The sequence below is a fragment of the Notamacropus eugenii genome, chromosome 4 (assembly GCF_028372415.1).
Source record: "Notamacropus eugenii isolate mMacEug1 chromosome 4, mMacEug1.pri_v2, whole genome shotgun sequence".
Classification (NCBI taxonomy): Eukaryota; Metazoa; Chordata; class Mammalia; order Diprotodontia; family Macropodidae; genus Notamacropus; species Notamacropus eugenii.
Window position 1 is genome coordinate 64,966,959 of NC_092875.1, and position 24,229 is coordinate 64,991,187.

The 24,229-nt window shown below is 41.8% G+C and overlaps 2 protein-coding genes across 3 annotated transcripts in view; both read right to left on the minus strand.

The window, feature by feature from the left end:
- The window catches only part of SCAMP4 (secretory carrier membrane protein 4), an 86,502-nt gene that overhangs the window by 56,604 nt on the left and 5,669 nt on the right, over window positions 1–24,229 (minus strand). The gene's annotated exons all lie outside the window — the stretch shown is intronic.
- ADAT3 (adenosine deaminase tRNA specific 3) overlaps window positions 1–24,229 on the minus strand; it is a 38,024-nt gene that overhangs the window by 11,191 nt on the left and 2,604 nt on the right. The window lies entirely within an intron of this gene.

The window sequence follows — 24,229 nt, forward strand, 5'->3', positions numbered from 1 at the left end:
GTTAGTGAAACTCTATTTAGAGAGTCTTTTCTATACAGCTAAGACTCTTGGCAGTCACCTAGCCAACCCCCTCCTTTAGAGATCAGAGTTTTAAAGTTGGCAAAGAATCTAAAGACCCAACCCCCTGCTTTATAGATGAAGCAACTGATGAAAGAAGAACTTAAGTGACTTGCCCATGGTGACAAAACTAAGAGTGTCAGAAGGAGGAGGATTTGAACCCTGGTTTCCCTGACCCCAAATACAATGTCTTCTCCTCAGCCAAAGCACAGTCTACCACCTGATGAGTTCCTCACTGTCTATGAATTTATCTTAATGGAGCTCTTTACATTCCTCTCTGGAATGCACTTCCTGGCTCTTCATAGACAAGACTAAGGCAGTGGTCCTTGTACCTGGAATTTATACTGTTTACTTTCATCCACAGATCAGACACCTCTCACATGATTCTCAAAGATCTTCAGTGATTGTCTTTCACCTCTAGGACAAAATACACATGACTCAGTCTGACATGAAAAGGCCTCCCCAATCTAGCCTTCACCTACATTTCTAGTCATTTCTTACTGGTCCCTTATCTGTACCTTACACAAAGTATGTACTTAACAAGTGTTTACTAAGTTAAACTGATATTTGACAAAGACTCATTGTTAGAGGGGCTGTGGATTGATCCAGCCATTCTGGAAAGCAATCTGGTCAATTATGTATACCTTGTGACCTAGGGTCACCACTAGCAGGCTTACACTCCAAAGAGATCAATCAGAGAAAAAGGAAAAGGACCAATGTGTACAAAAATATTTATAGCAGCAAAGAACTGATAACTAAGGGGGTGAACATCAAATGAGGAATGGACGAACAAGTTAATGTAATGGAAAACTACTGTACTGTAAGAAATGATAAAAGGGATGGCTTCCAGGAAAGTTAGGAAGGCTTGTATGAGCTGATGCCAACTGAAAAGAACCAGGGGAACATTTTATATAGTAACGACAATATTGTAAAGGTAAAAATTTTTAAAAGATTTAATGCATTGGCCAACCATGATTCCAGAGGGCTGATGATGAAACAAGCATGTCATGCACTTCTGACAGAAAGGTGACAAGATGCAGAATGAGACATACTTTTTTTTGCATATGGCCAGTTCTTGAATTTGTTTTGCTTGACTATGCAAATTTGTTACAAGGGTATTTTCTTATTTAATTGTGGGAGGGGTGAGAGGGAGAAAAAAATGCTTGCTAGTTGAAAAACATTAATTTAAGAAAATAAACAAATCTGTTAAGATCAAATCAGACAGATAAGATGGAGAGCAACTAGGATGGTGAAGGGCCGCCAGTGCATTCCAAATGAGGACTGGTTAAAGGAATTGGGTATTTTTAGCCTGGAGAAGAGAAGATGCAAGAGACACATAATTGGCTTCAAGTACTAAAAGGCTGTCATTTGGAAAAAGGATTAGAATTATTCTGTTTGTCCATCAACTGGGGAATAACTGACCAAGCTGCAGTACATGATTGTGATCGAATACTACTGTACTATAAGAAATGATGAGCAGATTTTTGTGGTGGCCAAGAACTGGAAATTGAGGGGATGCCCATCAAATGGTTGAACAAGGTACGGTGTATGAATGTAATGGAATACTATTGTTCCATAAGAAATGATGAGCAGGACTTCAGAAAAACCTGGACTTACATGAACTGATGCTGAGTGAAGTGAGCTGAACCAGGAGAACATTGTACACAGTAACAGCCACAGTGTGTGATGGCTAAATTTGATAGACTTATCTTTGCTCAGCAATGCAAGATCTAAGATAACTCCAAAATGACTCATGATGGAAAATACTATCCACATCCAGAAAAAGAACTATGGAGTCTAAATGCAGAATGAAGCACACTATTTGCTCTTTTTTTCCTTTCTTCTTTCTTGTGGCTTCTGCCATTGGTTCTAATTCTTCTTTACAACATGACAAATGTGAAGATAGTTTTAATACGAATGTATATGTAGAGCCAGTATCAGACTGCACACCATCTTAGGGTGGGGGGAGGGGAAGGACAGGGAGACAATTTGGAACACAAAATCTTATGGAAGTGAATGGTGAAAACTAAAAATAATTAATTAAAAAAAAAAAAGAAAAGATGAGCATGTGGATTTCGGAAAATCCTCGACTTACATGAACTGATACAAAGCAAAGTGAGCAGAACCGGAACACTGCACACAGTAACAGCAACACTGTGTGAAGACTAACTATGATGGACTTAGCTCTCAGCAATATAATGATCCAAGACAACTCCAAAAGACTCAGGATGGAAAATACTCTCTACATCCAGAAAAGAACTGATGGAATCTGAATGCAGATCAAAGCACACTATTTTCACTTTATTTTTTGTGGGGTTTTTTTCTTTTTGGTCTGTTTTTTCTTTCGCAACAAGACTAATATGGAAATATGTTTTACATAATTATACACTTGTAACCTATATCAAATTGCTTACTGTTTCAGGAAGGGAGGAGGTGAGAGAAGGAGGGAGAAAATTTGGAACTCAAGAGTTATTTTAAATGAATGCTTATTATTATCTTTACAGGAAGGAAAACATAAAATACTATTTAAAACATATTTGGTGAGATATAATTAGGATAATATCTGGAGACAATGACAATAATAAATGTAAGCTCTAATTCTAGATAACAAATGACAGAAGAACTAAGAAAACAACAGACACACTGACTACGACAATGGGAGTGGGAAGAGCAAGAAAAAAAATCCAAAGTGAATGCTGCGGGGTTAATGTGGAAACAGGGCTGGCATGACTTCTCACATTCAATCCATACCTGACTGCTTATCTTCTCAAGGACAGGAAAGGGGAAGAAGGGGGAAAATTTGGAACTCAATTTTTAAAAATGATTGTTAAAATTTTTTTCATGTAATTGGGAAATATTTCTTGAAATATTTTTTTCAAAGCAAATGTTGCAAAATTCCAAAGAACAAGCCTGGTCCCCAAGAAGATATATGAGAACCTGCCTCCCCTCCACCCTTCCCATTCTACAGAAGTGGGTATCCTTTTCCCCCTTTAAAAATATCCACTTTCTGGGAAGATGAGGAAGGAGGAATACTGGGGAAAATTTTGGTGATGTTAAAAAAAAGGGTATCAATAAAAAAATTTTTTTAAAAAGATGACTTAGATCATTAACACTGTCAAAGCTAGACAGTAGGCTAAGAAACTTGAACTATCAAAAAGCAAAAATCATATAATTTAGATCTGGCATGGACTCAAGAGGTGATTTAATCTAACTCTGTCATTTATCATAGAAGAAAAAGAGTTCCAGAAGAGGTAAATGACCTGACCATGGTCACACAGCTTCTGGTTCCCAGCCTCTTTCCACCACCCCATGCTGGGTTTTTATGCTGGGTTTCTGCTCTGGGTTTCTAAAAACTCTGCATTTGACTCTAGCAACACCGAACACCCCTTGAAAGATCTGGCCCAGCACTTAGCCAGCATTATCACTAGCACATAATAGGTACTGTCTGAGTCAGCATGAGTCGACCATGTGAATCACTACTTGAAGGCGTCCCTTTTAAAGTTCGAGAATTACAAATGTAATCAAACCTTTTCCTTTCTTTTCAATTATTTTTAGTTCACCAGAAGAGGGTACTCATTTCTCTCCAAAGCAACAACAGACACAAGGTCAGCCCTCATTTCTTACATTTCTGCAATCAGCCTTTGTAAAATGCGAGGATAGGCTAATTATTGAGCAATACATTTTTCCCAGCTTTATTTCATATTTTATTTCAAGCATTTTGAGTTCTAGCCAAACTGGACTGTTCATGGTTCTTTTATTTCATCATGCCTTCTCACCTCCATAGCAGGTCATTCATTCCCCAAGCCTGGAATACACTTCCTCCCTCCTAACCCTCTCCTGCTAGAATCCTATTGTTATAGATTCTTCTACTGCATATACTGGACTTCTGAAGTTCAGGCATCCAAGGTGTCATGCAGCAGGAGAACCTATATATTGATCACTTGTACAGAGAAGGGCCAAGCAGAAGACACTATTCATTTCAAGTTAAACCTCTACATACCAAAATAAGTCACTCTATGAGGAAAGAAGGGAAAAGTCTTTTCTTGGTATCTTACACCATAACAGAAAGCACTTAATTGCCCCAAGGTTGGGGATTGTCAGCCAGGCAGTAGTTACTGAGAGACAACCCTATAAGCCCTTCCATTTCATTACTCCACAGCAGAGCACATGACAAGGTCAGTGATCTGGGAGCTGGAGAGATGGATTCAATTTCAGGCTGTAGGGTCTAGAGGGTCTAGAGCAGGGAAAGTTGGGGCCAGATGCCCGGTCCAGTCTGTGAGGCTCTGATTCTAAGTCAGTCTCCTCGGGCCTCCCCTTGGGGCTTCTTAATCTGTTTTTCAGGCTGGTACTAAGGTAGGGCCTTGGCACACCATAGTTGAGGTAGAAACCTTAGTCAGTACTACAACATCAGATCTGTTTGTCCTGATCAGGAGTGGAGATCTAGGTTCAACATGACTTAGTTTTATGGTTAGTGACTCTAACCAATCTGCTTAAAAATCATGTAATCATTATCCAATCAATCCCCAAGGATACTTGTGCCACTAGGCTAATACACTGACAACAGGCCTACAGATGATTTGCATAGATTTGGTAAACCACTTATGGCAAGTATGTCTGGCTATTTTATATCCAGCAAAAGGTTTTCAACACGCACATCAGCCTGTCCTGACCAATATCTGGTCATCACAATTGAGAAGAACAAGCTGCTTATTATATTCTCAAAGTGCTTGGGTGCCTCTATTAAGAATTCAAGATGGAGTCGCTCATGCCACACCTTCACTTGCACATTTCAATGTGGCTTTCCTTGATCACTTCTGGGTAAAAATGATCCCTCCCTTCCACATTCTGCTTGAATACTCATCTATCTATGTATCTGATTTTCCCCATTAGAGTGTCATTTCAATTAAAGCAGAAACTATAATTTTTTCATCCCTAGGGCCTGGACTGTCCTGCACACAACCCAGACCAAGGGCACTTAATGTTGGCTGAAAGGGATTAAAAACAATTACAAGTTTAAAAAATTTCTGTAGGAGACTCACAACACAATTTAAAATCATCTTTAATGCTATCAACTAATCAACATGCATTTAGCAAGTGTTTAGTATGTCTTGACACTATACTAAGTACTGAGGCATAAAACCCAATCCTGTCGTCTGAGAGCTTACAGTCAGCTAAGGAGACATAACAAACATACAAAACAATCTGGAAAATATCGAGGCAAAATATTATGAAGGGTTAAACTGTGTATCAGAATTTCAGAGGAGAGGCAAGGCTACAAGGAAGGGCTGTGGGAGCATCTTATAATTTATATGCCACTTTAAGATTTACAACAATATACTGATCTGTGACCACATATGAAGAGGCAAAATGGCCTTCCCCTCCCCTAATCACTGAACTAAAGAGAATCGAGGGCAAATATAAACCCAGGTCTCTAGACCCTTAAGCTAGGCCTTGAAGGAGGGGTAAGGAACATGACCAAAGGTGAGAATAAATACAATTAATTTATAAGACAGTGATTTTCTCTCGTGTGAGCAGAATAAAGGGTGCCTATTAGCAAGTCATGGGAAAGGTTGGAGAGGGGCTACACAGTTACAAGAAGGAACCAGGTGAGGGGAAAATGTTACCTCACTTCCTTCTTTGCAGACATGAGGAATCAAGAGTATGTGATACACCTGGTCAGACTCAGTTGATGTACTGAACTACTTTCTTTCCCTCCTTTGTTGTAACAAGACTGGGGGAAAAGGGGGAAGGGATATATCTGGAAATGAAAGTAATAAACAAAATATATTAATTTTAAAAAGAAAAGCAAAGAACTCATAGCCTTAAAACAACCTACTCAACTCATCCCATGAGCATTCCTGGATTTCTTTAATAAAGCAGACATATCTTAAATGCTGATCTACCTTAGACACTCTGACCATCTCAAACTAAGACAGTCACCAAACCACATGCATACTTTGTAAGCCTTAAAGTGGCACAAAAAAGAATTAGTGATATTGTTGTAAATGATGGTTTGAGTTTATAGTGCAATTAGTAAGTAGTATGACAGCCTGGGGGCCTGTCACTGTTTCTATGGGAAAAGAGATGCCAATTTCCCAAGAGCAGGCTTAGAGATAGAAGGTAAGTTGTGGAAGCAGGGCCAGAGCAGTAGGTGATACTCTGACTTTGATTTACTTTGTGGCTTTCCCACAATCCCCCTTCAGGTAGGTAGGCAGGCTTTGTGAAGGGGTTATCTTCCACATTAGAGTGATGAGTCTGAAGCAAAGATGTCTGACAAGTTAAAAAGTCATGAAGCAAGTTTCTTGGATCATAGGATTTAGAACTGAAGGGAGTTGCTCAGAGACCTCCGAGTCCAACCCCCTCATATTACAGAGGAGAAAACTGTGTCCCAGAGAGCCCAAAACTGTTAAGTCACACCAATAGTAAGGAACAAAGTTAGAAATTAAACTGAGGCCTTGAATGCCAAACCCAGAGTTCTTTCCACCCTGCCCCCACATGAACCAACCTATGAATTGAGAGTTATGATCCTGCTTGCATCAGAACAATAGGTAAGAACCCAAACAGAATAGAAACAATTTTCCAAGAGCCCCAGGATGAAGGCACAGCATGATGGCAAGCTGGCTTCATGTCAGGAATGTAGAAAGTCCTCAGTGCCTCTCCCACCCTCCAAAAGAACATAAAAACCATCTCAAAGGACAGAGTAAAAGATTTGCTATTGTTGCTCATTCCCACCCAACTGCTTGAAGTCTGATCTGGGTAGCATTTTAAGCTTGAACATAATTCATATGAGTTGCTGATGTTATTAAGAGATGGGGCAAGGCAAGAAGTGTTATTTTCATACAAAATGAAACCCATTACCACAGAATTGATTCTGAAACTGATTTTAAAAAACAGCAGCAATAAGGGTGCAAAACCTGTCTTGGGACCTAACTGATGATCACAAACTGTCATACCCAACATTTAATAAAAAGAAAATGAGAAAAATAGAAGAGATGGAAGGGACTTTAGAGACCACATAGTGGGGGATGGGGAAAGAGTTCTTAACCTGAGTTTGTTTTTTAGAATGTTTTAATAACTATTTCAATATAAGAAGGAAGGAAATAAGCATACACTACATGCCAGCCATTATGTAAAGCACTTTACAAATGTTACCTCATTGGATCCTCACAACAACCCTGAGTGATGGGTGCTATTATTATTCATTTTTCATCTGAGGAAATGGAGCTAGATAAAGGTTAAATGACTTGCCCAGGGTCACACAGCTGAGTAAGTATCTGAGACTAGATTTGAACTTGGCTCTTCCTGCCACCAGGCCCAAATCTTTATCCACTGTACCACCTAGAAACTAATAATCCATTTCTTTTGTAATTTTATGTATTTAAAACTCCTCTCCCGAGGTCTAATGGCTTCACTAGACTTGCCAAACGGGTCCATGACCCCCCAAAAGTTAGGAATCTCTGATGCAGTCCCACTCCCTCAATTTACTGATGAGGAAACTGAGTCCCAGAGAAACAAAGTGACAGGCCTAGAGTACAGATCACTGTCAGGCCCAGTCCCTCACCAGATCAGAGTAAGCCTGGTCTGACAAGCAACTCTAGATGTTTAGTGATACCTCAATCAAAGAAGAAATCCTTTGGGCCCAAAGAGCAGCGGTTAAGCACACACACACAAAACACCTTTCTGCCCCCTGCAAAGCAGTGCAGCTGGCATGGCGGGCCCATGACAAAAACAACTCCTTTGTCTGCACAGCTGAAGATGAACAGAAGTAGGCACTGACAAAACCCCGTGGTTTGGGGAGCCTTCTGCGGCTGGGGCCTTCAATGCCCTCCAGTGACAGCCAACTCCAGAGCTCTCCCTCTTCAACAATATTCTACAGCGTATTCTTTCCAGGCGTATAACTGACAGATGCTCATTACCTGCTGACTATCAGAGAAGGTTTGGTTGAACACAATGTTGTTCTGAAGCTTTCCCACAAGAAAGTGTCTCCTTGGCATATTTTAATATTAACGTGAGGTTTTGTAAAAGATGGGACAGGAGTAACTTCGTTGGATCACCCTCTGACAAGTAACATCAAAAGAAGCATAAAACAGGAAGAGCCTCCCAAGGTTTGTCCACCACTGTATGGAAGATGAGCAGTGCAGAGTCTACACTGGAAAAGGATTCCTACACACCACTGGTTCTTAACCTGGAGTCTGAGAATTTGGCTTTATTTTTAAATATTCATTTAACTATTTCTATATTGAAACTGGTTTCTTTTATAATTGCATGTATTTTATTTTATGCATTACAAGACATTATTTTGTGCAACTAGGTGGTGCACAGTGCACACAGCGCTGTGCCTGGAGTCAGGAAGACCTGAGATCAAATCCAGCCTCAGACACACTCTAGCTGTGTGACCCTGGGCAAGTCCCTCCCTCCCAGAGCTGTGGTGAGGACAAAAGGAGAGCGTATTTGCACAGCATTTTGCAAACCTTCAAAGGGCTCCATCAATGCTAGTGATTGTAATGATTATTCTGAGAAGGGGACAATTGCTCAAGGGTTCCAAAGAGCCCTGCTCTAGATTGAGGGATCTCCTGGATTTCGGGGGAGTGTTGGAAGAGATCCTGAAAGCTGTTGGGTCAATTCACAAGAAAGAGCAGAGACCAGGAGAGAGGAAGTGAAATGAATGAGGGTGCCCAGGCTAGACTGGGCAGAAGAAGGACTCGAACCTAGGCCCTCCTCCTACCATGCCTCACTGCACTGCACTGAACTAGGGGCATTAGGCCTATAACAAGGGAAAAGGACCCCCGCCTTGGAGCCTCACTCAGCACCTCATTTTGCTCCTCTCATTATTATGATGTTGTTCCAGCTGTTTCTGAGGAAGAAACTGAGGCAAACAGGATGAAGTGACTTGCCCAGGATCACATAGCTAGCAAGAGCTATACTGTTATTACTGATCTGGGTCTGGGTCTCACCTAGCAGGCTCTAGGTCTAGGAGTTTATTTCTGTATTTTTCCCAGCATTCACAGTTCTCTGCATCCAGATGATGTGATACCTTCTTGTCTTGTCAAAAGTCCTAAGTTTTCTGATTTGGAGGGCTCTTTCCAAGACAGCAAATTTCTGCACTAACATATGCGATATGACATTATAAACTACATTCCAAAGTCTCATGGAGAGTGGAGTTTTCTAGCACCAAAAATATGTATGTGTATTAAAACCTTGTTAAAAAGTATTTTTTTAAGCAGCTGCCTGCCCTAAGTTCCCATTCCGATCTCCCACCATCATAACAATTCATAATTTCAAGCCGACAAAGTTCACAAACTTGTGAGTTAAGGAGACTTTAATATCCCCATTTTAAAGATGAAGAAACAGAGGTTCAGAGATGAATTGCTTTGTCTATGGTTGTGCACAGCTCTTAAGTGGCAGTCTGGACTCCAACTCAGGTGCTCCAACTCTAAATTCAGTGCTCAGTTTCTCAAACTGCATTGCTTCTCCTTCACTGCATCTATGTGTGAAGAGACATGGTGTCCTGAAATGCAGAAATGCCTCATGATGCCGTGTGGAGACTCACGGAATCTGGGGAAAGCCTATATCTTTATATTGGAACATGAATGGGCATCCTTTCTCGGGGAGGGGAGCTAGATGCTGCTGCCTCTGGTACTTCTGGATACACGCATGAAGGCTTCTTGTGATGGAGAGTCCATTTCATTTATGTAAAGCTCTAATTATTACTTGGAAATTCTTATATTGAGCTGACATCTGCCTCTCTGCAACTCCACCGCTGGAAGGAACACTATCTTGGGCCCAGAAGAACCGCCCTTCAGAAGTCTGAGGGCTACAAATCCCAGCCTTCTCTTATCCAAGTTAAATAGTCCTGGTTCCATCATTTTGTCCCCAAAGGATGCTTAGAAGTAGTTTTTTCATATCTGCCAGGGTTTGGCTGGCTGTTGGGGTTGGTGACAAATGGCTGGAATGAATGATTCAATGACACATCCTGTTTAGCCATAGGCCCCCTTCCCATATGGAAACATTCCAAACCAATACTCATTGACTGGTGTGATAATAATCAGCCCTACAGAATGGTCAACTGTTTTTAGACTAACTTAACACTATATTTAACACAAGATAAAAGGAAAGATTACGGTTACTGACATTCACAGCTCACCAAGAACGCATGTTGAAAACAGTACATTCAAGGTTTCTACATTTAAACCATTATCTGTTCTTAGCCCGAGGTGCGAACATCACTTTTTTCTCTTTAGGGAACATTTTATTTGTTCCACACACAGACAACAGGAAGAACAAGGTTTTTCAAAATACAGTAATTGATGAAACATACAGCATACTTACTATAATCACTTTTGTTACATAAGCATATATTAAAATGTTTGTAATATTGTAACATGGCAATTTATATTCATTTAAAGAGCAGCACCACTGGGGTTGGCACAAAAACAAGGCACAGAATTATTACAACTTCTTAAAAGAAGTGTAATGCTTTATACAATTATTTTTGGGGAATGAGGTATCCCACATAAGTTAATTTTCCAGAAAACCAAAGCTTACACTTTTAAAAGTGACAAAATTTTCATTTTCTCCACCTGAAATTAACATTTCTCCAAAATATATGAAACCTATTTTTTTGTTTGTTTTCTTTATAACACTTCATCTTTTTCTCTCTGGGTAGCATCATGATATTGTGCTGTGATAAAATGGTTTTAACAGAGGCTAGTGACGTGTGTAGGGCTGCTTGCTCTGACCCCAAAAAGGCCCAAACTATTTTGTTTTTTGAGTTATGTCAACTTGTCTTCACTTTTTGGTGTCTTTCTCAGCCAGGCTTCTTAGACAACTCCATTCTCCCTTTTCTAATCTGCTGTTAACTAAGCTGTAAGCTTTATGAAGACAGGGACCGTTTTATCTCAATTTATAGCATGCTCTTTATGGTTGACAGGGTTTGTCGAATCACATTAAATTTTAATCTCTGCTGAGCTGAGAAGCCAGATAACCACACTTTTTAGAATCATGTGTAAAATGGAAGGGGTAACTTTTCAGGATGTTGAGTAGCTTAAGGGCTTTTCTATAAACGATATACATGAGCCTTTATGGTTACTGACTTTTTTCCCCTTTATTTTTTAGTTCTCACCATTATGAACAGTTGAGATTCCCAAGTAAGTAATTCTGCATAAGTGTCACTGTACTAATATTTCATTAACCATAATACGATAATGGCTACTATTTTATTAACAGGGACAACATTTTAACAAAACTATGGGGGAACATCACTTCTCAAAATGGCTCTCCACCTCCTTTCTTCACTCCAAATGATAGCGGAAGAGTAAAAGAGATACAAAATCTGAAAGCTAATTGGAAAGTCAATGCCTTATAAACGCAAAGAATCATTACTGCTATTAATTATAATTCAATGGTGATCTCATCAATGGGATTATTCCCTCCACCACTCCAGACAAAGCCATGCCCACCTCATCCTGGACCATTCTTAAGAGTCTATTTTCTCCCAGGTAGCTTCTACAAAGGATCAGCCCAACATCGATGGAGCAGGTCTTCTTCCACTAGGTCTAGTTCCATTTCATGGCAACCAGCAACTGGTTCTATTCCAACCCTGTCTCTTGTTACAAAACCTGCTGCTATTACTATCTTAGAAAAGTAAACGCATTTACAGGGACAAGGTGTAATGTGGTCTCTGAATGTGTGAGGGATCAAAATAAAAAGATAAAACCCACAAACACTTGCTTAAGGGGTGAGGAAGGTGAAATAACTGGAACACCCTCAGAATAAAGAAGAATTGGGAAAATTTGAGAGGAAAACCAGCCACATCCCCAAGAGATCATAAAAATGGAAAAGGGTCCCAACATGTATAAAAATATTTATAAGCGGCTCTCTTTGCGGTGGCCAAAAACTGGAAATCAAGGGAATGCGCATCAACTGGGGAATGGCTGAATAAATTATGGTATATGAATGTAATGGAATACTACTGCACTATAAGAAATGATGAACAGGAAGACTTCAGAGAGGCCTGGAAAGACCCGATGCTGAGCAAAAGGAGCAGAACCAGGAGAACTTTGTGCACAGCAACGACCACAGTGTGTGAGAGTTTTTTCTAGTAGACTGGGAACTTCATTGCAATGCAAGTACATAAAAAAATTTCCAGTGGTCTTTTAAGGCAAAATGCCTTCCATACCCGGAGAAAAAACTTTGGAATTCAATCGCAGAATGTAGCAGATTATTTTTTGTGTGTATTATGTTTTGGTTTGTTATATGATTTCTCCCATTCATTTTAATTCTTCTACACAACATGACTATAGTGAAAATGTATTTAATAGGAATGTATGTATAGAACCTATATAAAATTGTATGCCATCTCAGGAGAGTGGGGGAAGCAGGGGAAAAAATAATCTAAATTATATGGTAGTGATTGTAGAATACAGAAAAAAAATAAAATTACTATAAAAAAAGAAAAATAGCTACATGTGTTAAATACTTTTTTGCATGCATAATTTCATATTTAATATTTCAGAGGGGAAAATATCATTAGTATCAAAATTATTGCATAAAACCCCTCAGGATTCCAGGCAGCACTGATCTCCAAGGTCCTTACTATATCTAAGTGATTTCAGATCATCCTAGCAAAGCTAACAAAATATGTATATCTGACAAGTATTTTCTAAGGAGTACATGCTTTAAGGAGAGAATTACATTAGTGTCAGCTCTATTTAGAAATACGTTGATACTAATGTCTAAAAAACTATCATGCCTGAGGTCTGCCTGTCCAAGCTAGAATGAATTTAGAGCCTGACAACCTGTGTTCAAATGCTGGCTTGATGGGTTACTACTGCTGAGTAATCTCAGGCACGTCTTTTATCATTTCTGGGCCTCAGTTTATCTATAAAAAAGAAGGTTGGGTCTAGACTAATAATTCAGTGATTCCCAGTGGTACCAGCCCTTGGCAAGAGGGTCTGGGCAATTCTCCAAATGTATACATGTGTAGATACACCACCCTTTCTGCAGACTGAATAAAAACTAGGCCTTACACATACATATATCACTACTTATGATGCCATGACTCAAATCAATTCCAACTGGAAATATGGCCTTCACAGGATTTTTCCCCTCTTAGACCCTGGTGCCAACAAAAGGAAAGAGATCTAAGGAGATTCTGAGATAGGCTTCAGAGTTGAGCCTAGTGGGCTAGCTCTTCAAGATGCTCACAGAATCTCAATGTCCAACAATCAATGTGGTAAACCCACATAAAAGTGACTGTTAGATTTCTGTGACTGTCTACAACTAACTTCTGGGTTGCACGGGATCAGCCCCAAACCAAACCAGGCTAAGTCCTCACTGTAGTGTTATATTCCATACCACATCTGAGGCTAAGACAACTAGTTAGTAAAGCAGATAGAATCCTGGGTTCAAATTTGGCTCCTGACAATTACCAGTTGAGTGATCCTGAGCAAGTCACTTAACCTCTCTTGGCCTGTTTCCTGATCTGTAAAATAAAAGGGTTGGGCATGAGACCCTCTGAAGTCCCTCCTATGAAGATGACAATTTAAGCCACACCATATTGTCCATTATCCTCTGGAGAAATGACCAGGCATATTTGAAAGCAAATAAGATTAGGTGAATACTAAAACTCAAGTACAAGAACTTTTATTTTTCCCTTAAGAACTGCATGGAAAACCTACAGAGAGAGAAAGAGAGACAGAAAAGTGATGAACTCTGAGTGCAAATTGAAATATAATTCTCTAACCTTATTTTTTTCTTTTTGGGGAGAATTTGGTGAATGTGGAAATACATTTTGCATTATTTCACACGTATAATTTATCTATTAAAAAAAAGAATTGGATGGAGGTACAGCTAGGTGGCACAGTGGATACAGCACCGACCCTGGAGTCAGGAGGATCTGACTTTAAATCCAGCCTCAGACACTTAACTAGCTACATGACCCTGAGCAAGTCACTTAACCCAGATTACCTCAAAAAAAAAAAAATTAGATGGTGACCTGACCTGGACTCACGTGACCTTGAATTTAATCACCAATGGGGATATGTTAAATGTCCTGGTACTACTTTAGCTTTGTCTCTCCTGGGGCAGCTAGGTGGTGCAGTGGATAGAGCCCCAGTGCAGGAGTCAGGAGGACCTGAGTTCAAATCTCACCTCAGACACTTGACACTCACTAGCTTTGTGACCTTGGGCAAGTCACTTAACTCCAACTGCCTCACCCTGAGACATCTCCAGTCATCTTGATGAATATCTGGTCACCGGATTCAGATGGCTCTGGAGGAGAAGTGAAGCTGGTGACCTGCACAGCCCTCCCTCACTCAAAACAAAGTCAAGTGCAAGTCATGTCATTATTTCTCTGATGGCATGGTCTTCTTTGGCAATGAAGGACGAACACACAACTTTGTCTCTTAACACTGTCCAGGGTGAAGTTGTGTCACTACAGATCCTACAATTCCTAGTTGGCCTGGGAAACCCACCAACCTCAGGACTATCCAGGGTTCCCAGTCAGCACATAAGGAGTAACTTCAGGGTCTTTCTCCTATACTATCTGCCTGCCTTCTGACCTCACCACTCAAATGAGATCAGTCTCTCCAAAGTGACCCGTGATCTCTTACTGCCTGATCTAAAGGCCTTCCCTCAGTCCTCTCTACAGCCTGGGAGCTTTCTCCTCCTGGATGCTCTCTCCAGGCTGGGTTTTTTGGGACCTTGCTCATCGTCGGTTCTTTGCCTGCTTGTCTGATAGCTCCTTCTTAGCTTCATTTGCCAGCTTTTTATCCCTCTGGAGCCCCTAACTATGGGAGCTGTCAAAGCCTCTTCTCTCCTCTCCCTTCTTTCAGTGACCCAGTAATTCCCCTCTCTGTCAATGACCACCAATCTCATCCCTGGCTTCAGCTGCCCTAGTGGGCAACTCAAACTGACCATGTTCAAGCCAGTCCTCCACATCTTTCCCCACAACCCACCCCTTTAATGGACTTGCCTACTTCTGTCCTGCCACCTTTCCTGTCATCCAGGTTTATAAGCTGAGAGTTCCTCTCGACTCCTTACTCCTTGTCCACTCACAAATCTTGTCAGCTGTCATTTCTATATCCACAAGACCCCTTGTATCTGTCCCTTTACATCTTCACCAACACAGGCACTGCCTTTGTTCAGGCCATCATCCATCATCATTAACCCATTTGGTGTCCCTGGTCTCGTTCCCAATCCAATCAATCCTCTACACAACCACTAAAGTGACTCTCCTAAAATATAAGTCTGATCAAGTTACTCCCCTATTGAATAAACTCCAGCAGCTCCTTATTACCTCTAGGGTCAAATATAAACACAACCTAGCCCCAACCTTCCCCTCTTCATATGTGAATGCACATGTGCGCACGCACACACACACACACACACACACACACACTACAATCCTGCCTCTTCCCATGCCTTTTCCCTGGCTCTCTCCTGTGCCTGAAATGCTCTTCCTCCTCAATTCCATCTCTCAGAATCTCGAATTTTCTTTGAGGTTCAACTCAGGTTCTACCTTCTCCTTGTCTTTCCTGCCCCCAACACACCAGTACCTCCCTCCCCCCATTATAGTGTATTTCTTTTTTATGTACCTATACAGAAACACTTTGTACATGTGACTCCCCAGGTTAGAATGCAAGTTCCTAGCACAGAACTTGACACACAGAAAGCATCTGATAAATGCCTCTTGGGTGACTGATGGTTTAATATATATGAAATATTTCAGAATTCACCATGGACTGGACAAGGGGGCAAGACTATCCAGACAAAGGAGCTCACACATTCTTACAAGAAGCCCCACAGAACCAAAGCTAGCTTCCTGAACAGTTCTGGGCAGGTCTTTACTCTCTACTAACCAAGGTTCATGTTTGGGAAAAGAGCATGGGATCTTTTAGGACCCTCACAGGGCACAATATGCTGGCCCACAGGTTCCTAATGCCCATCTGGGGCCTCCTTGTACTCCTCTTCTTTCTTAACAATGACCTGCTCACCAACTCACCACTGTGTGGTCTCAACCAAGGAAAAGGCATAAAATACAGGAATAAGTGAAAAATCATAAAAACTTAAGCTCTGTGGAAAGCGGAAGCCTGAACAGGGTGATCTGTTAAAAACATAATTTAGATACTGAATATACTGAGTCATAACTTAAGAAACTATGATCAACGAAAGCCATAACAAGAATATCATGATCGGCACATGATCAATAAAACTTATGTTTGGGCATATCACTGGCTTCACACCCAAGCTCATTACTAAGCAGAAAACCAAAAACATCCACCACTTCTCTCACTCCTCTTTCCTTTGTCTGTTTTCTATAACCACTACAGGGATTTTGGGGGTTCTTTGTGGGGATCCACTGAACTGTCTGGCAGCTGTCCCAGAATGCCCTTGTTTTATAAGCAATGACTGATTAAACTACTACCTGTAACAAACCTGGACCTCTGTGGTCTCTTGTTTTGGCATCAAAAGAACACTCCACAATTACAGGGGAGGTATAGGGCTTCCCAACCAGGGGAATTCCACACCTTACAACCACTCCCCAGCACTGATGGGAATCTGGCTGTCTTCCATGCCTCCCCATCAAGGTGACGTTCATAAGGGTTCCTCTTAATGAAGAACTTAGAAAACTGAATTAAACACTGTTAAAATTTCACATGGGCAGACAGAAAACACCTTTCATGAGTTATACTGTTAAACTAACCACTGATAAAATTCCACATGGGCAGATATGAAACAACTTTTATGGATTATACTGCCCCAAAGGTCACACAGCACTTCACAGAGGAGGCATAAAGGCCAAAGTAAGGTCAGGACTTTGCTGGAAACCTAGTGGAATTGCTTGGTATGACTGCAGTAGTCTATCCCAGAAAAATGGATTAGGAAAAATAATGATTAGAATCAAAAGAAGGACAAGTGTTCAGTCAATAATTTACATTACTTAAAGAGGAGTCTGATGACCCAGTCAACAAGTCTCCCCCCAATGTGACCAGTTGCGCGGGTGGTAAATCAAAGGCCTCTAAGGATTAGCAGCAGCCTTAACAGCCAGAATAAGAAAAAAGAAGGCCTCAGAAGCCAAATGAATGCACTGTAGCACCCAAACCTGAAGTCAAAGCAATTCATAAACTAGGATATTAAGAAGTCTCCAGTGTAAAGGGGGCTTCAGGAACCTAGGGTGTGGTTAAATGACTTTCTGGCCAATGGCAAACTGAGTGAGTGCCCTCAGGATCCCAAATACCAGCAGGCCCTACTCTCAGTAACTCAGAATGTTCCCACTAGAACATCCTTCATCAAAGCCCCTCTTGTGTCTGTTGAGAAAGATGGTCCAGATGAAGAAGACTTTAGTAAGCAGCTCCTTAGTACTTAAACCACAAGTCTACAGATAGATTTGGGGGGGAGGGCTATAAACACAGGTGGGGAAAAAAAATACATCTCTTTTCACTAACACCTCACTGAAATTTGGCACTTCTTTCAATTACTTAGAAACATAATCTTGAGAAGGGATCTGCCAGATTCACCAATCTGGCTGTCAAAAAATGGTCCAGTGTATAAAAAAGGTGAAGAAGCTTTGTTCTAAAGAGTCTTCCTTATCACACCCAGAAGGAAACAGCTCTGCTCAGTGTCTACGATTTCCCCAGATGTCTCCTTACTGACACAGCTGTGAAAGTGAGAGACATCAACAATCAGATAACCAGATGCCCATCACCAAGCCTCTTTACCAGTTACCAAAGGGCCAGGTCTAACTGGGCCCACCCCCAACATGAGCTTATTAGGCAGAGACCTAAGTCTCCAAGGGAAGTATATTATTTATTCTACTCCAGATGGAGTCTTTCCTAAGACTCTGCTCTAGCAGAAAATGAAAGGGCAATGCTAATAATTCTTTTATGCAGCTGGCCATCCTAACCCTTGGTCTCTTTGGATCTGCAGGAACACTATCTCAAGTAAGCTCCACCCTGACACTGGTCCCAACATGGGAATGAGGGGACCTATATTTTAACAGCTGAGTCAGTAAAGATGAATCTAAATCCAGGAAAGCCACTACAATGGGTCCCCACAATACTATCTTGTGGTTGGTGATTATTTCTCTTTTAAAACAAGGCATTTCTAGTCGAAATGTGAATTGATTGAAGCAATATGGAATCATTCTAAGAAAGTAACTAAAATGTCCATAACTTCTTACCCAGGGATCCTGCTGCTAGGCAAATACTGATGGAAAAAAAAAAAAAGACTCCATATATACCAGAATATCTAGAGGGCTCTTTTTGTGGGAGCAATGGACTGGCAACAAAGTAGATGCCCATCAACTGGGGAACGACTAAACATATTTGGTACTTCATTATAATGGAATATTATTGCATCAAAAGAAATGATGAACATGGAGACTGAGAAGGCTGAAGATACTTCTACACATAAAAATTACAATGTAAATGGAAAGAACCAAAAATTCTAAACTGAACCCTGCCCAATGATAATAACCAAGCTTGGCCCCAAAAGAGATGAGAAAATGAACCTCAGTGCCCTCACTGGAGAGTGGGAGGTAATGGGAGCAAACTACTGTATACACTGTCAGTCAGCTAACGAGTTCGTTTTGAGGAGCCTTTTTCTCTCTCTTACTCTGTTATAAGGGATTGCTCCCTAGGTAGGAGAGGGAAGAGAAGTCTTTGTAAGGTGATGCATAAAGGTATTAATTTAAACACTTTGAAGATAAAAATAAGACATCAGTGTTACGACCATTAGTTTTACTCATTTTTTTTCTCCTTTTTGTCTCTTTTTCTTTTTAAAAAGTTCTCTGTTCACGGGCCCTGGAGTTAGGAGGACCTGAGTTCAGATCCAGACTCAGACAACTGCCACTTATTAGCTGTGTAACCCTGGGCAACCAACTTAATTCAGATTGCCTCCAAAAACCCAAACCAAATCAAACCCCAAAGTTCTCCGTTATAAAGGGGTGGCTCCATGGAAGGGGGGTCGCTCTATGGGAGGGGAATGGAGGGAGAGGTACAGAGGAAAATGGAGGCAATGCAAACACGAGACACCAATAAAAGTCTGTTTTTAAAAAGAGGTCTGGGAAGGAGACGTAGCTATTTGTCCAAACTCCTCTGTTTAGCTTTTGGAGTTCTTCACAGCATGGCCCCAACCTATCCTCCCAGTCTCGACATCGCTTCACGTACTCTGGGGTCCAGCCAACTAGCCTTTCCTCTGCTCCTCGCACACAACACTCCATCTGCTTTTGCACCAGCTGTCCCCTGGGCCTGGAATGCATTCTCTCCTCATCTCTGCATTCAAAGTAACAACCAAGGTCCATCTTCTAGAGGCAGCCTTTCCTGCTATCTCAGGGTCAGTGCCTTCTATCCCAAAGCCTCTGTATTAGGTGATTCCATGGGTATCCTCCTTATATTTAGTCTATATAAGATTTGTAACGTATCTGTTGCCTCTCATTAGAATTTAAACTCCATGTGAATAGGAATTATTTCACTGTATGTGTCTCCAGCACCATAGCAGAGTGCCTAGAACCTGGTAATTGACTGAATGATTTCCTTTACTCCCTAATCCTGCCATTATTTTATCATGTATCATTTCAAATAATAGATATTTCTGCATAAGCAGCTAGGTCTCACAGTGAATAAACCTGCTTCAGATACTTCCTACCTGTGCGGTCCTGGGAAAGTCAATTAATTATGTTCTGCCTCAGTTTCCTCATCTGTAAAATGGAGATAATAATACCACCTGCCTCCCAGGGATACTGTGAGGATCAAATGAGATAACAACTGTACAGCATTCTGTAAACCTTAAAATATTTTATAAATGCTATCGTTATTACTACCACCTCCTTCTCAACAGTGCTGATTGTTTTTCCTTATATCTAGCCTAAGTTCACTTGATGTAAGAAAACACTAAGTATCTCAATTGCTTTGCAAACCGTTCTTGTTGTTGTTCAGTTGTGTCAGCCACAACTCTTCATGGCCCCACGTGGGGTTTTCTTGGTAAAGACACTGGAGTGGTTTTGCCATTTTCTTCTCCAGCTCATTTTGCAGATGAGGAAACTGAGGCCCACAGAATTAAGTGACTTGCTCAGGGTCATGCAGCTAGTAAGTGTCTGGGGCCACACTTGAACTCAGGTCCTCCTGCCCCCAGGCTCAGCGCTCTTCTCACCGTGCCACCTACCTGTCTAGCAGCAAACTTTACAGCGTTATATAAATGCTATTATTATCATATTATTATTCACTCTCCTTACCGAACCCCAAAGACAGTCTTTTACGGGCCACAAGGTGCCAGGCCCAGGCAGCCCCAGCACACACTGAACCTCCTCTGCTCTCTTCTAAGACCCTGAAGGAGGAGCTGCAGGATGTTGTGTTCTTAGCTCCTTCACAGCTGGATGGGTCAAACCCACTAAGCCCTAAAACCGCTAGAGAAAAGCTCCAGCTGTTCTTACCTCAAGCCTATTACTTAAACCATGGCAAGTCTCAAGGGGATCAAGGGGATCAAGGGGAAGGCTGCCTTTCTTCCTCACTGATTAAGCCCCTCCTTAGGGCTTTTCATCTAACTGCTGGGCTCCACATGTACACCATTTTGTGCACCATTCTGAGGGGTCTGGCTGGCTGCTACCACTGATGAGCTTGGGGTTACGTCCAGCTGTTAAACCCCGACAAGACCTTAACACATGTACTATACCCTTCAACCACCAAGAGCAAGACCAACTAAGCCCTAGCTCTCCTGCCTCTTCCAAATCCTTTATCCCATAATGCCTGTGGTGCCCTCGCTAGTCTCATGGGACAAAGCCACCCGGCAGCCTAGCAGAGTGTTCGGTGATTGATCTTGCCCACAGTCCGAGGCAGCTGCTCTAGTTACTCCAGCCAATGAGTCCCTCTATAAAATGGGGTGAATTCTGGTATGACAAAGCCTCCCCAACTGTCCTGAGGAAAGAGCTTCACCAACATTATAGAGCAAAAGCAGGCTTTCTCCACCGTGTTTGTGTCCTGGACCCCTTTGGCAGTCAGTCTGGTGAGGCCTATGGAGCCTTCCTCGGAATCATGTTGTTAAATGCATAAAGTAAAATACACAGGATTTCAAAGGAAATTAATTATACTGAAGTTACAAAAATATTAAAAAATTCAGGTTAAGAAGCTCTGTGCTAAAGAAATGAGAGTAGTTGTTCTAACATAATAACTAAAGGTAAGCTGGTGCACTGGGAAAGGTCACTGGTCAAGAGCTGTTAGACCTGGGGTTCTGTGACACTGATTATGGGCAAGTCACTCACCGACAGCCTTGGCCTCAGTTTTCCTTTTGTATAATGGGGAAAGGGATCTCAGTCCTTGCATTACCACCTAGAGCTCACAGGACTATCTGTTATGGGAGCCCTGATGATACTACTGATTGTCAGAGGCTGGTCATCACCACTTTTTAATCTGAAGGACAAGCAGAAAGGGAAACAACAGAGAGTTCCTCAACAGGTAGGAAACTTTCTTTTCCAGTTTTTAGCTCCGTGGCCCTTTGAAATGACGCTTGGCACAGCACAGGAAAGCAGTTCCATGTTTTCACAAGGATGTGACAAAGTGCTAACTTCTCTCTATTTGTCCCGAAGGTGGAGACCACTGGTTGTTGGGACTCAGAGTGAGTGTGGGCAGCTGTCCTAGGAACAGGAAAGAGGGCCTGCACCACCTGCCAACTCTCAGGCTCCACACAGCAGAGAAAAGGCAACTGGCGGGCAGATACAAGCCCTGCCCCCTTCTCTGCCATTTTCCCAGCTCATGCCAAGGACTGTCAAATCCAGTCTTACCAGTGAAAGGCAGGGAGAAATACATAGAAACAACTATAGTCCGGTCTTTGGGTCATTTTCTTGATTTCTTTGGTGTTCCTATGCAACAGCATAAAATAATGGACAAGACACTGGACTTAAAAGTCAGGAAGAGCTGGATTCCAATGCCACCTCAGTTACTTTTTAGCTGTGTGACCCTGGGCAATGCACTTAACTTCTCTCGACCTCAGTTTCTTTATCTGTAAAATAAGGGGATTGGGCTCAGTGGCCTACAATGTCCCTCCCAGCTCTAAATTTGGGATCCTGCATGTCTTTAATCACACAATCAAATCCTAGTTCCTCCACCTGTGCCAATGCAATCAGGGGTAGGTAAGGATACAAAAGTGTGGCTTGGTATTTTAGAATAATATTAGTAGTGACAAAGCTCAGAATGAGTTAGTGCTAAAGCAAGGAAACTGAGGGCAATGGAAAGCGGCTTTTTCAGTCTACTAAGGACAAGAGAAGGTCTAAGGCAAGAGCAGGACTGCTGCTCTGGACAGATGGGCCAACAATATTGACAACTAATGAGCAAGTGAGAGAAGGCGAAGATGCTCAACTGTTCATTTGGATCTGGTTTCTCTGTCAATGAGAATAAATTCTGGACTAGAAAGGACAGAATCAAGTGACTAACAGGGAGCTGAGAAGCTCCTAAGACAACCCCTTGAAGCTGCCTGTGTTGAGTTCAAATTTGCCAGCCCCAGATAACCTGCTTCCTTGGACCCTGAAAGAAGGGGCGGGTGTGATGGCTGAACCAGGCCCAGTGATCTCTAAAACATGGAAGAGAGCAGGGAGGTCCACCAGGCAGGAGAAGGGCACAGTTTTCAAAAAAAAGAGAATGGAACTGTAAACTATAGGTCAGCAATCTTAAACTTGATTCCTGGCAAAATTCTAGTGTCTTATTAGAGAGAGAGTTGGCAAACATCCCATCTAAAAATAAAAAAAAGGAAGCAAGACTTGAAAAGAGCCAGCATGGCTCCACTAAGAACAGGTCATGCTAGGCGAACTGCATTTCCTTTTTTGATAGGGTTACTAAATTGGTAGCTCAGGGGAATGCCAGGTATATGGTTGAGATTTAAGCAAAACATGACAAAAGTCTCTTGTGCTATCTTCATGAACAAGATGGAGAGGTGTAAGCTAAATGAGATAGTACAGTAAGGAGGATAGAATTCAGAAAACTGGCTATACCCAAAGAAAAATCATTAATGCTTTCCTGTCAATGTCAAAGCACGCTGGCAGAGGCTGGGCCCCAGGGGTCTGCGTTTGGGCCTAGGCTGGTCAACATTTTTATTAGTGATTTTCAGAGGCTCTTCACCTAGGGTCCATTTTAAAAAAAAAACAAAAAACAAATGACATTTTGACATTCTGTTTCAACGGAACTGGTTTCCTTTGTAATTCTCTACTTTATAAACCTTATTTTTTTAAAGGGTCCTTAGGCTCAACAGACTGACTGCCAAAGGGGCTCAGGACATCCAAAAGGTGACAAGCATATAAAGTCTGTTGATGACAGAGCTGGTAGACAGGGGATCTACTTGATGACCAAGACAAGACCCAAGATGGCCTGGGCAGAGCAGACCGTGAAGCCAGATTGAAGAAGATCTAATTTCACAGGGACAGCCTCAGAAAGCTGGACTACACAGACTAAAAAACGCAAGAAGGAGGGTCAGAGAGCAGTTTGTTGGACAAAGACCTGGAGGTTTGGGGGATCGACAGAGTGCAGTGTGAGTTGTCTGTGTGGTCTGGCAGCCATGGAGGCCATCTGAGCCATCTGAGGCCTCATCCAAGAGGTGACACTTCCTCTGTCCTATGTGTTGGTCAGACCACATGTGGCTGGCTCTGGGAACCAGCAGGGGTGGAGCTGATAAGCTGGACTGTGTCCCGAGAAGAGCAGTCAGGATGGAGAAGGGGTCCGAAACCACACCACATAACTGCTTGAAGGAACAAAGGATGTTTAGAATGAACTAGAGAAAATTCAGGGAGAACATGACTGCTGCCCTCAAGCATCTCAGACCCTGTACTGTGAATGTGAGACCACTCAGACTTGTTCAGTCTGCACCCAAGGGAAGAATGAGTTAGGGATGGAAGCTGCAAAGAAGCAAAATTAAATTTGATGTTGAGAAAATTCTCCTATGTGATTCCTAATTACAAAAAAGGGAAATGGGTGGCAGTGAGAGGTAGTATCCACCCTCTGTTGGAGTGGTCCAACGGAGGCTAAATAAACTTTAAGGGTTACGTAGGGATAGAATAGAGGGAATTTCTCCAGGAAGGGGTTGGATAAAGTGCCGTCCAGAGACCCTTTTACCTCTGAAATGCTCTAATTCCCTGTGAGAAAGGTGGCCTCAAGTCACTACTAAGCAAAGACTGGAAATCTCATCCCTTGAG